This window comes from Poecilia reticulata, linkage group LG15 (assembly GCF_000633615.1).
Source record: "Poecilia reticulata strain Guanapo linkage group LG15, Guppy_female_1.0+MT, whole genome shotgun sequence".
Classification (NCBI taxonomy): domain Eukaryota; kingdom Metazoa; phylum Chordata; class Actinopteri; order Cyprinodontiformes; family Poeciliidae; genus Poecilia; species Poecilia reticulata.
In genome coordinates this window covers 8,126,466-8,137,287 of record NC_024345.1, presented here as the reverse complement: position 1 = coordinate 8,137,287, position 10,822 = coordinate 8,126,466, and the positions used below count along the sequence as shown (strand labels likewise).

The window sequence follows — 10,822 nt, the reverse complement described above, 5'->3', positions numbered from 1 at the left end:
CGACCGTCCTGCACCTTAGGGAGTTTAAAAAAACAACAACAAAAACGCCGCGCACATTGCGCAAAATTCTGAAACATGAGAAGCGGGCAAAACGTAGCGACAAACTAGATGTGAATTATGGCATAAAAACAGAGAATCCGACGCTGAACAGTGAAAAATCAGCACATGTGAAAAATATGACGATTAAGCGGCGCAGCAGGTGATGAGTGAAAATTACTGGTGGTCAATAAACAATAAAATAAATCTAGCAACAGGAAAGAAACTAAAGTGGACATAGCAATAAACTGAGAGAGGATAATACTAATCAAATAAACTAAATGGAAATGAATGAAAAACAAAATGCAAGAATAAACTAAGAAACTAAAGTAAATACGGAGGAATAAACTGGTATGGCAAGACCTTTCGAGCAATAATTAATACAGAGGACTGTATGGCAAGAATAAAAAGACATTATTTCCAGATAAAAGGTAAAATAATATTGTTGAAGTGTCATGGGCAGGGGCGCAACTACACATTATTCAGGTGGATGCGAAAACATAAATCGGCACAACCCCACAAAGGAGCGTAGAAACATACGCTCGCCTCCCCCACCCAACCCCCCTCCTCCAGACGCCGATACGTTTAGGGCAAAACATAAAACAAATCCTCTTATTGATACAGTATGTATTTAAATGATCATCATAACAAAGAATGTCCACTCTGCCAGTTAAAGTAAAACCAAGGATCTTATACTCCTCAATTGTCGTGCAAATCACATCAATGTTGAAAACTGTAGGCTGGATTAATGTACAGATGTTGTAGAGGAATTCATGGTACTTTACACTGAAGGTGAAGTGTGCTTTGAAAGTTCATCAAAAGCTACCTTGGATGATCTTGTGATCACTGATGGTGAAGTGTCTTTGGTGCTGCTCTTTTTTTCACAAACACAGGAGGAAGAGCTGTCCTGGTTCCACAGCGATGAGGAAGGCTTCAACAGTGGCTTGCATCTTTGACATAATGATAAGAATACAAATAATAAAAATTATTAAATAAATTTAGCAGTACAGCTACATTCAGATAGCAAACAAAGCCAATGAGAAAGTGCTTCTACAAAGAAGTAGGATCATTAGAATAACCACATACCTCCACATATCTGACAACATGGTCCACAGTTTGACATGAGCCGTTTTGGATTCTCCTTGTGGCCTTTGGATGTAGGACGAAGCACATGAACCAACAGAAGAATGCCTGGTTTTCCCACCCTGGAGGAACAACAGGATAAATAGCAGACACATTAGAATAATAAACAAACATTTTAAAGAGAAGTGTGAGCAAAACTAACCAGACCCACCTGTGTGTGTGTGTCACCATCACAGTCATTCAAAATACTTTGTCCATCCGGACAATGCCCTGGAGAGCATTTTTCACCACCTACAACATAAGGCTTAAAAATGTCACAAATAATTACCATGAACACAACTCAGACATTAGGCATTATAGAAATTAGTCAGCTTATAGAAACATTCTGGACAGCATTTCTTCTGCCAAGCTGTCAGAAGAAATGTGTTGAATTAATCATAACGGGCTTCAATCACCAACATGACTTACTAATGAAGAAAAAAAGAGGCAGCCAATATGCCTTTATTTATTATCAATATTTATAGAGACAAAAACATTTTGGCTTAGCTTTGATCGAACAGATCAAACCACTGGTCTAGCACAGCCACTCTTCCCCATTATGCTGTCTATAGCCGAAAACTTAAAGAAAACGACTCAGCAGCTAAATAATGTTAACTCAAATGGCCTTTCTGACAGTTTTAATGTTCGTTTAACCACCCGACACCTCGTGCTACACCTGCTTGGCTAGCTTTAGCTGCTAACAAATAATAAACCAAGGGTGCTCACGTCCAGTCCTCAAGAGCTACCGTCCTGCAACTTTTCGATGCATCTTTACTTTAACAGACCAGGATCAGCTCTGAACAGACCTTCTAACCAGCCATTAATTTGATTCAGGTGTGTTAATTGGAGTAGAAAAGCGGCTGAAAGTTGTAGGATGGCAGCTCTCAAGGACTGGACTTGAGCACCCCTGTACTGAACAGTCGTACCGTGATATCCAAACAAATAAACGTACGTTAAGCATAAGTTGATACTCTTGCACAAACAGAAAGTTAATGCATTCATAAAAATAAGCAAAAACATGATGATCTTAACATGGAACTTACCTTTTTTTTTAAATAGATCTTTATTGAGATACAGAACACATAACAGTATAAACGCAGCATACATTGTGGTATAATGTTCGCCAGGGGGTTACAAACATTGAGACAATACATCATCATTACATTACATAAAATACATTAAAGAGAGAACATAAAGAGCATGTTTTAATAGCTTTGGGGAATTTACCTTGTTATGATAAGCTCCAGACAAGACGCCATACTGCTGTCTCCCGGGCAAACATGTGAAGTCACAGATATGTTGCGATTGTTGGGAGCAACTCTTTAGCAAACACCATCTCTTTGGGGAAACTGACAAACCTATCTTTGAATTTGACTAAACAAGTGTTTAATTAACATTGTATTTTTAACATACTACACCAACACTGGTAATCTAACACTTTTGATTATGCTCTGTAGATTTCGATTCATTCCCTAAAATATTTATTAAAGTATTTTTTCTTTCCACTTAATATTAACTTTAAATTAGTGGTTCTTAATGTGGGCGGTACCGCCCCCCGGGGGGCGTTCAGAGGACAGCAGGGGGCGCTGGCGGAAATTTTTACAAAAGGGGGGCGGTGGGATTCCTTTGGGAGGCATTTGGTCGAAGGTAAACTTTACACCTTAAATACACATCAATACCAGTTTAGACTTTGAGCAACTTTGTAAAACTGTATTATGTAACATTAAATTATGCTTGGCTGCAACGGTATTGATGGCAGCTCTTCTTCTTATTCTCTTCAGTGTTTGTAGCTTCTTGGCGCAGCTTCGTTCTCCTGCTACTGGTAGCTTCACCGCATCAGTTCAGAGTTACACCGGCTGATGACGTTGCTGTGATTCACTTTATCTGGTATTTTTGTAAATATGTTTTGGCAGTTCTGTGATCATGTCAAAGCAGCAACTTATATTAAAAAGTGTTTTATTTCCGTTTGAAGGCTGCCCGCTTCCATGGAAGGATAACAGAAAATCGCTCTTATAAACATGTAATTACTAAAATCACGATTCCCTGACTTTGTATCCCTCTGAAAAATTAACCCATTTAAATAAAGAAATCCCTCAATGGGTGATACCACAATAGAGAGAGTTCATTTTATAGCGTTAACACCAGTGCTGTAAGTGGTCCCGTATGAAACGGGTTGATAGAACAACGGTACCACAGCACTTTTAAATTTCAATAATCAGAATACTGAAATTGTTTCCGTTGTTATGAAAGATTTATGTCAGTCTGCTTTTTCCCCGTCGATACGTTTCCCGACCGCTCCGCACCATAAGGAGTAAAAAAAAAAAAAAAGACGCGCACATTGCGCAAAACTTTGAAACAGGAGAAGCAGGACATAAAACGGAGCAACAAACTAGATGTGAATTATGGCATAAAAGCAGAGAATTCGACACTGAACAGTGAAAAATCAACACATGATGTGATGATTAGGTGACGAGTGAAGATTACTGATGGTGAGCGTCAATAAATGATAAAATAAATCTAGCAACAGGAAAGAAACGAGAGTGGACATAGCAATAAACCAAGAGAGGACAATACTAATCAAATGAAACTAAATGGAAATGAATGAAGAACAAAATGCAAGAATAAACTAAGAAACTAAAGTAAATACAGAGGAAGAAACTCGTATGGCAAGACCTTTCGAGCAATAATTAATACAGAGGACTGTATGGCAAAAATAAACAGACACTATTTTCAGATAAAAGTTTAAATAATATTGTTGAAGTGCCATGGGTTTGTTGAGACCATATCTAGTACTGAGAATAAATATATCTTACAGACCATAACAGTAAAAAACTTATCACTTATTTATGTTTTAATTAGATTTGATATATTTATTTCTTCCAATATTAATTTTCATGTCAGTGTTAATGTCATGAGGCTGATGACTCCATGACTTTCAATTTGACTCATTAGGATTTGATTAAGAACCAGATTTGTTCTTTGAAATTTCTGTCCAGTAAAACTATTAATCTATAAATCAATAGACAGGTCTATATAAAGATATAATCCATRTTTCTGTCTCATATTTGTATGGCATTAAAAGGACCTGGAACTTTTGTTTTCCCACTGAAAAACAAAAGTTTTTCAGTGGAAAAACTGAAAGCTCTGGTTTGCACCATAAATGCCATGATGGTGAAATTTTATGAACGATACTCCGATGTTTCATTCTCCTGAAGGCAGCACAGAGCTGCACCACCAGAAACCGACAGAAACACTGAAGAGAAGAAGAGCTATGATTAATGTRGTTACAGTTCTATCCATGTTTTAATGTTGCAGAGCTCAGTCATTTTGCAAATAGTTCAAAGTTTAAATTGGCATGTTGTACATTTTTTATCTGCTCATTTATTTAACAACTAGAAAATGGCACAGAACAAGAATATTTTTCCACTCTGATTGGCTGCTGTTAGGCCTACCAATTTTAAGTTGAATGTTCATTGCATTTTTCATAGACACCTGTGAAAATAATTTCTATTCCCATGGCTTTTTTGTTCTCTGGGAAATTATTTTTGATGATAAATACAGAAACAAGCATAAAAATCAAAACATTTACAATAGTTATAGTAATATTAATAATAAAATAACAGTCAGTGCAAAGTAGAATACTAATTCTTTGGTGGGGGGCGGTGAGGGACCTGGATAAAGGCTAGGGGGGCGCTGGGCCAAAAAAGGTTGAGAAACACTGCTTTAAATGCTGGTTCTCTAAGATGCAAATAGAAGTAAAATGTCTTGCCTAGGAAAAAAACTGTATTGTACAATTATTTTGCTGTAGTTTACTGTCAGTCGTCAGTCTTGATTGTGACAACAGAAGAAGACATCAAATTGATGGTATCCTACCATATTTTGGAATAACAATGTTACTGCTGGAATCCGCTGTAAAATTACAGCCATTTCTAAGAGTGCAACTGCATCATTGCAGCATTTTTAGCAGCTAAGAACGAAAACGCAACTTCTGTGATGGGCACCATCAGAAGTGTCTAAAGCGAGTTCAGATTTCTCCAAAAATTGTTCAACACGTTGGCATAATGTTTTTATTTATGCTGCTACAACCTTAGCTAATTTAGTATTAAACAAACATAGACATCTATATACCTAACTTAAGTGTTATTTAAAGCCAAATAATTGCAAGCACAGGATCAGAGGCAGTGTGCACAGAATGGAAGGCGAAGGCCTGTGGCGTTCACACATTGTGTACCACAGGCTAAAATGGTCAAGTTAAAAGGGTCAATTTCTTCTTCAATTAAAAAAGCAAAATGAAGTGAACTACAGAAAAGAGGTACAACATCTTGTGGACTGGTGCAGAATAAACAACCTGCTCCTGAACGTCGACAAAACAAAAGAGATCATTGTCGATTCAGGAGGTCTCTACCCAACCACACATCTCTCCTCATCAATGACAAAGCAGTGGAGATCGTCAGCAGCACTAAGTTCCTGGGGGTGCACATTACAGACAACCTCAGCTGGACAACTCACATCGCTTCACTGATGAAAAAAGCACAGCAGCGCCTGCACTTTGAGAAGAATGAGAAGAGCTTTGCTCCCTCCTTCCATCCTCTCCACCTTCTACAAAGGAAAAATTGAGAGCAGCAGTATCTCCATCTGGTCTGGGAGCTGTAAGGTGTCAGACTGGGAGTCTCTGCAAAGAGTGATGAAGACAGCTGAGAGGATCGTTGGGGCTCCACTCCCCCCTATCCAGAGCATTGCACACAGACGCTGCTTAGCCAGAGCAAACCAGATCCTCTTTGATTCCACCCATAGTCTCCATGGTCTGTTCATCTGCTTGCCGTCTGGGAGGAGAGTCCGTAGCTTTTGCTGCAGAACAGCCAGACTTAGAAATAGCTGTCTCCCACTGGTAATCAGATTGCTCAACAATCCCACCATGAAGACTCTCTGAACTGTTTGAAAATAGTAATTGTTACTTGCATATTATTTAATTGTAGGCACACTTGTATGTGCTCCGGTGGCCAAGCAATGAGATTTCATTGCCAATTTTACTTATGTTTCTTTGTGCAATGACAATAAAATAAGTCTAAGTCTAAAATGAATATATTGTGATTTGTTTTCTTTTTAGCCAATAAATTAAACATGCAACACTGTAATAAAACAAATCAGAAAAGAACAAATTATAGTAGGTCTGAAAAAGGGTCTCAGACATTTGCCTTAAAAAAAGAAACCGTTATAGTTTTAACTATTTTCAATTTTGTTGGTCTAGAAAATGTGCTTAGTCTGTTTTAAGCAACAAAATTAAGAACTTTCTGCAATAACCCTTGCTGAGTTTTGCCAAGCTTAGAGTGCCTAAAATGCTGCTGGATATATCGATGATATTAAAAGCAAAAAAACCATGGCAAAAAAGGAAATACTTTGGCTATTTACCAATCCTAACATGAACATTTCCTAACATTGTCCCATCTAAGAAGTTATAAAATTGTCCTAACTATCTTTATACAATATTGCAGAAAGTGTTCATCTGAATGAACCCAATTTTCTTAAGGGAATGAATCGGACAAGTTTCCGAAACATTCAAATATGTGAAAATAATTTTAGCATGCAAAGAAGTAGGTCTGTTGTCACCAGCCAGAATGAAAGAATGGAACTACACTCCAACGCTGTAGCCAATCAAATCTTTTTAAGATAAAATTCTTAGACAAATGTCAAGAATATTGTATTCAATAGGAAATATAACAAGACATTAATATTCCATAAAACAAAAGGTTGAAGCAGAAGGTTAGAAAACAATAAGGCTGATAGACTTTAAATGAACAACGTCCTATCTGAGGTAATAAAAAGAAAATTTGTCATATTTTATGCAAAGCAGTGCACTCTGAGCAACAAAGGTAAAAAAGTAGCAGAACAAAAACCTCCTACACACCGTCTGCCACCCAGCCTCAGATGAATATGGAAAGAGAGAATGAGTTGATGAAGGAGGGAAGTTGGCACAAAAGAAGGGAAAACAATCATGGCTTCAAACTGCAGACAGGAACTCTGTCTATACTCAACTCCAGGAAAGAGAACAAAAAAATCAACAAAAGACAAAAGATGTGATTTTGAAGCTGTGTCTTTAAATTCAGAAACAAGTACATTTTACGGGGAAGTGTCTGTCTAACAAATGAAAAATAATAAGAAGTTTTGCTTCGGAATACTTCGACAAAAATATACTAAACGACAAAAAAAGAGTGCAGGTTTTTTCTTAAGTATCTGTCTTGTTGTATTATGAAAATAATAAAAACTATGTAAATTAAGAAAATAAAATCCTATTTTAAAGTATATTTTAAAAAAACAAAAAAATGAGGTATATGAGGGGAGCCACTGAACTTAGAGTGAACTGCTACAAAATATGAACCTGAGGCAGAGAATAGCTCAGATTGTGTCACCTCTGTCACAGTACAACATTCATTTTCTGCCCTGTGGTTACAGGAGTTGTGATCCTGCCTCCAGGCTGGAGTGTGTGTTAATCTGTGTGTGTGACTCTTAATAATAAGGATTACTATTGTCTATAATCAAATACTGCATTGAAGCTAAAACCCAGTGGTAGAAACTGATTGTGACAAAGTGGACGAAAAATTGTATTTTTGACAGCTATTGACACCTTGTTCTGCCGTGCGCATGGAGATTGAGAGCTTTCGGCAAGAGGTTTTTGTCAGAGTCGAACACTGCCAAAAATGGTCAAAAACGCTGTGTCCTATCACCCTCCTCCCTTTGTGATAGCAGAGTTTTTCGTATTTAAATGAAGTTGCTGAGAGCCATGCAAATGCAAATCAACTGTTGAGTACCGCCTTTTGACTCTTATTCATTTTGTAGCTAACCCTTTTTTACCTTCTGTTCAGAATAAAGAAGTATGTTTGGAGAAAGAATATTAAAACAATCTATCTTATCCATTAAAATATATATTACATGTGTGTTAGGAGCACTGAAAAACTTAGTTTTGGTACAGATTTTTCAGTATTCAGTTGCTTAACTCTCACGTTTAAATTGAAGAACAAAATGGTTGAAAGTATGTGATACCTTCTGATAGAGTATAAACATTTGTATTCTTTTTTTAAAGTTTTGTTAGTTAAGCACTAAATATAACTCAGATTATGAATCATATTCCATATAAACTAAAAAGGAGACAGCTCAAAGTAGAATTGAGTAAATAAACATATACACATCTAAAAAAAAAAATTTAGCAATTAATTATAATAAAAATAAAATATACTGTCACGTAACTTTTGAAAAAATAACTTTTAGAATGTATTTTTTTCTGCCAACTTTCATTTAACACTCCAGTCCAGTTGATGGTAGTTATGCGCTTTCATAGTCTCAAGCATCCGCCATTAAACTCCTGAGGAAGATTTGCACTGGTGGTAACGAGTGCTAACTGCCTACACCCAACATGAACGAAAATACCCGTGCGTTGTGTGAAATGGTGGAGTTACCTTTTCAGTATCGTTTTGATACTAAGCAATGTTCCGGCGGAAAGCAACAGATGACACCGTGGCGGTCCAACAAGACTCACGGTAAGAAAGCTTTTATAAATAGCACGTGAGGGGAGTTGCTTTGTTTGTTTCTTACAGAAAGCGGTCTGTCGTTTTCTTAATGCCGAAACAAGTGTAGGGTGAGATTTTGTATTGTAATCTCTATTACATGTGATGTTCTAAACTCTTAAAAATACTCGCATCTTCTTTTATTTTTTTCAGACCTGAAAAATTGCCAAGCCATACCAGCCAGACCTCAGACCACGGTGCCGAGGAGCTCTTACGGAGTCCACCAGGACGAACAGAAATTCAGTAAGTTATGATTTCACATTTAGTGAATAGTGAACACTCGCATATTTGTAAGGAAAACTGACCTTCCCGTTATTTTATTTATTTTGTTGTAACGCAGTACAGCAAGGCAGAGTGTGGAACGCAGTAAAGATCTACAAAATGGCGGACAGAGGACGGATCTGAGGACCAAGTCATGAAGCCGGTATGTATAATCACTGCGTTAATAACCGACTGTATAATGGTTGGTTGAGAATAATTTTAACTTATTTACTTATGTATTTTTGAGAAAGCGATATATTTGCTACAATATTTTTTTAATTTTACATTTTTTTTCCAGACACTCCAGAGAATGGGAGTCACATTTGTGTCAATCAGACTCTTCAGGAACGTTCTGATGTCCGTGATGAGGACAGAGATGCAACTGTGTGAGTATCTACTATTTTAGAATGTTGACATTTTATGCTTCAATATTGTTTATGTAGATAATGTAATTATGCAATGCACAAAAACGTTTTCCAGCTGCATCCAGGACCTACTGCCAGTCATCCAGATGTAGCTAAAGAAAGCAGGTAAGATTTATTACTAATCTAGAGATGTCACAATTCCTTGAATGATTAAAGTAGGCTACTGTGATTTATTAAAATCCATCAAAGCAAATTATCTGCCTCAGAGTCTGTTGAACTATGTTTTACTATTTATTACCAACTGCTTTTAATTCTTTTTTTCTTCCAATTGTTTCCAAGTGTTTTCTCTTTTTCATTAAAGTTTTTATTTTTTGTAAGAATGTATTAATGTGTTTTTTGTTTGTTTTAATGTCTTATGTGTGCATACTAAGCTGGAAGTTGCCAAAGAATTTCACTGTAGTTTCATAATGACTAAAAGATGCTTGTAGCTCATAATGATTGTCTGTTCTCTGTTAACAACTGATGCAGGAAGGCAGAGAGTACTGGTAGCAGAGGAGGTGGCATTCTGGGAGGATGGCAGCTATGTGGCGGTGCCAGGATGGACCCCAAGTTCATCCAACCAGGAGCTTATGCCCCTTTTCCACCGGCCCGCCCGGCTCGGCTCCGCTCGCTTTCCTTGTGTTCCCACCGGCCTGTTCAACCGGGCTGGCGCTGCTTTTTTGGGTCCTGCTTCCGGGTTTGGTAGGTGACGCAAGCTCCGCTGCTGTTTACTGATTGGCCGAGGGCGTGGTCAGAAGAGCGAGGCGAAGAGAGAAGAAAAATGAAGGCAACTTTGAAACGCTGCAACACGGAAGTGATGGAAGATACAAACAAGCCGTGAACTAAAAGATGCCGGCTTTTTTCTTTGCTTCGGATTTCAATATTCAGCGGCAGCTCGATGGAACCGTGAGGAATGAGTCGTTTTTGTCACCGTAGTGGAGAGAATGGAAACCCTCGTTAGCCGCCTCGTTAGCTGCTTCGGAGCCGACGGAGCCCCACGGTGAACACCGACTCAGACGCAGCTAACGCGCTGCTGCTCTCCAGCCAGGTGAGCAGTTTGTAGATATCTGTCTGGTTTTTACTACATTTAAGGTTGCATACATACAGTCATGGAAGACATTTAAAACACACAGCCTGCTGTACTTTTATTGCTCAAACACAACATGGCATTTTCTGAAGACACTCAGTTGCACATTACAGTTATAAACAACTCAATATGGTCATTTGCTTATCTTTGTGTGAATCTACGAGCTTCGATTGTTTCTCATTTTGCTGTTGCATCTCAGTTTCCCCCATTGTGAGATAATAAAACATGTTATATGACATCCTATTGTAAAATGGCTAGATATCAGTTCTCTAATCAAATTGTTATGAATTATTAATTTTAGAATGAACAATAAACCTGAAGAAAACAATAGTGGATAGTGTTATATATATATA

At 37.6% G+C, this 10,822-nt stretch overlaps 1 long non-coding RNA gene across 1 annotated transcript; it reads right to left on the bottom strand.

Moving 5' to 3' along the window:
- Positions 1–752: 752 nt before the first annotated feature.
- On the bottom strand, positions 753–1,412 carry LOC108166944 (uncharacterized). The gene is made up of 3 exons (XR_001777337.1): positions 1,331–1,412; positions 1,123–1,241; positions 753–986 (listed from the first exon to the last, which is right to left on the bottom strand). It is a non-coding gene; the product is annotated as an uncharacterized LOC108166944 (long non-coding RNA).
- Between the last annotated feature and the right edge of the window lie 9,410 nt (positions 1,413–10,822).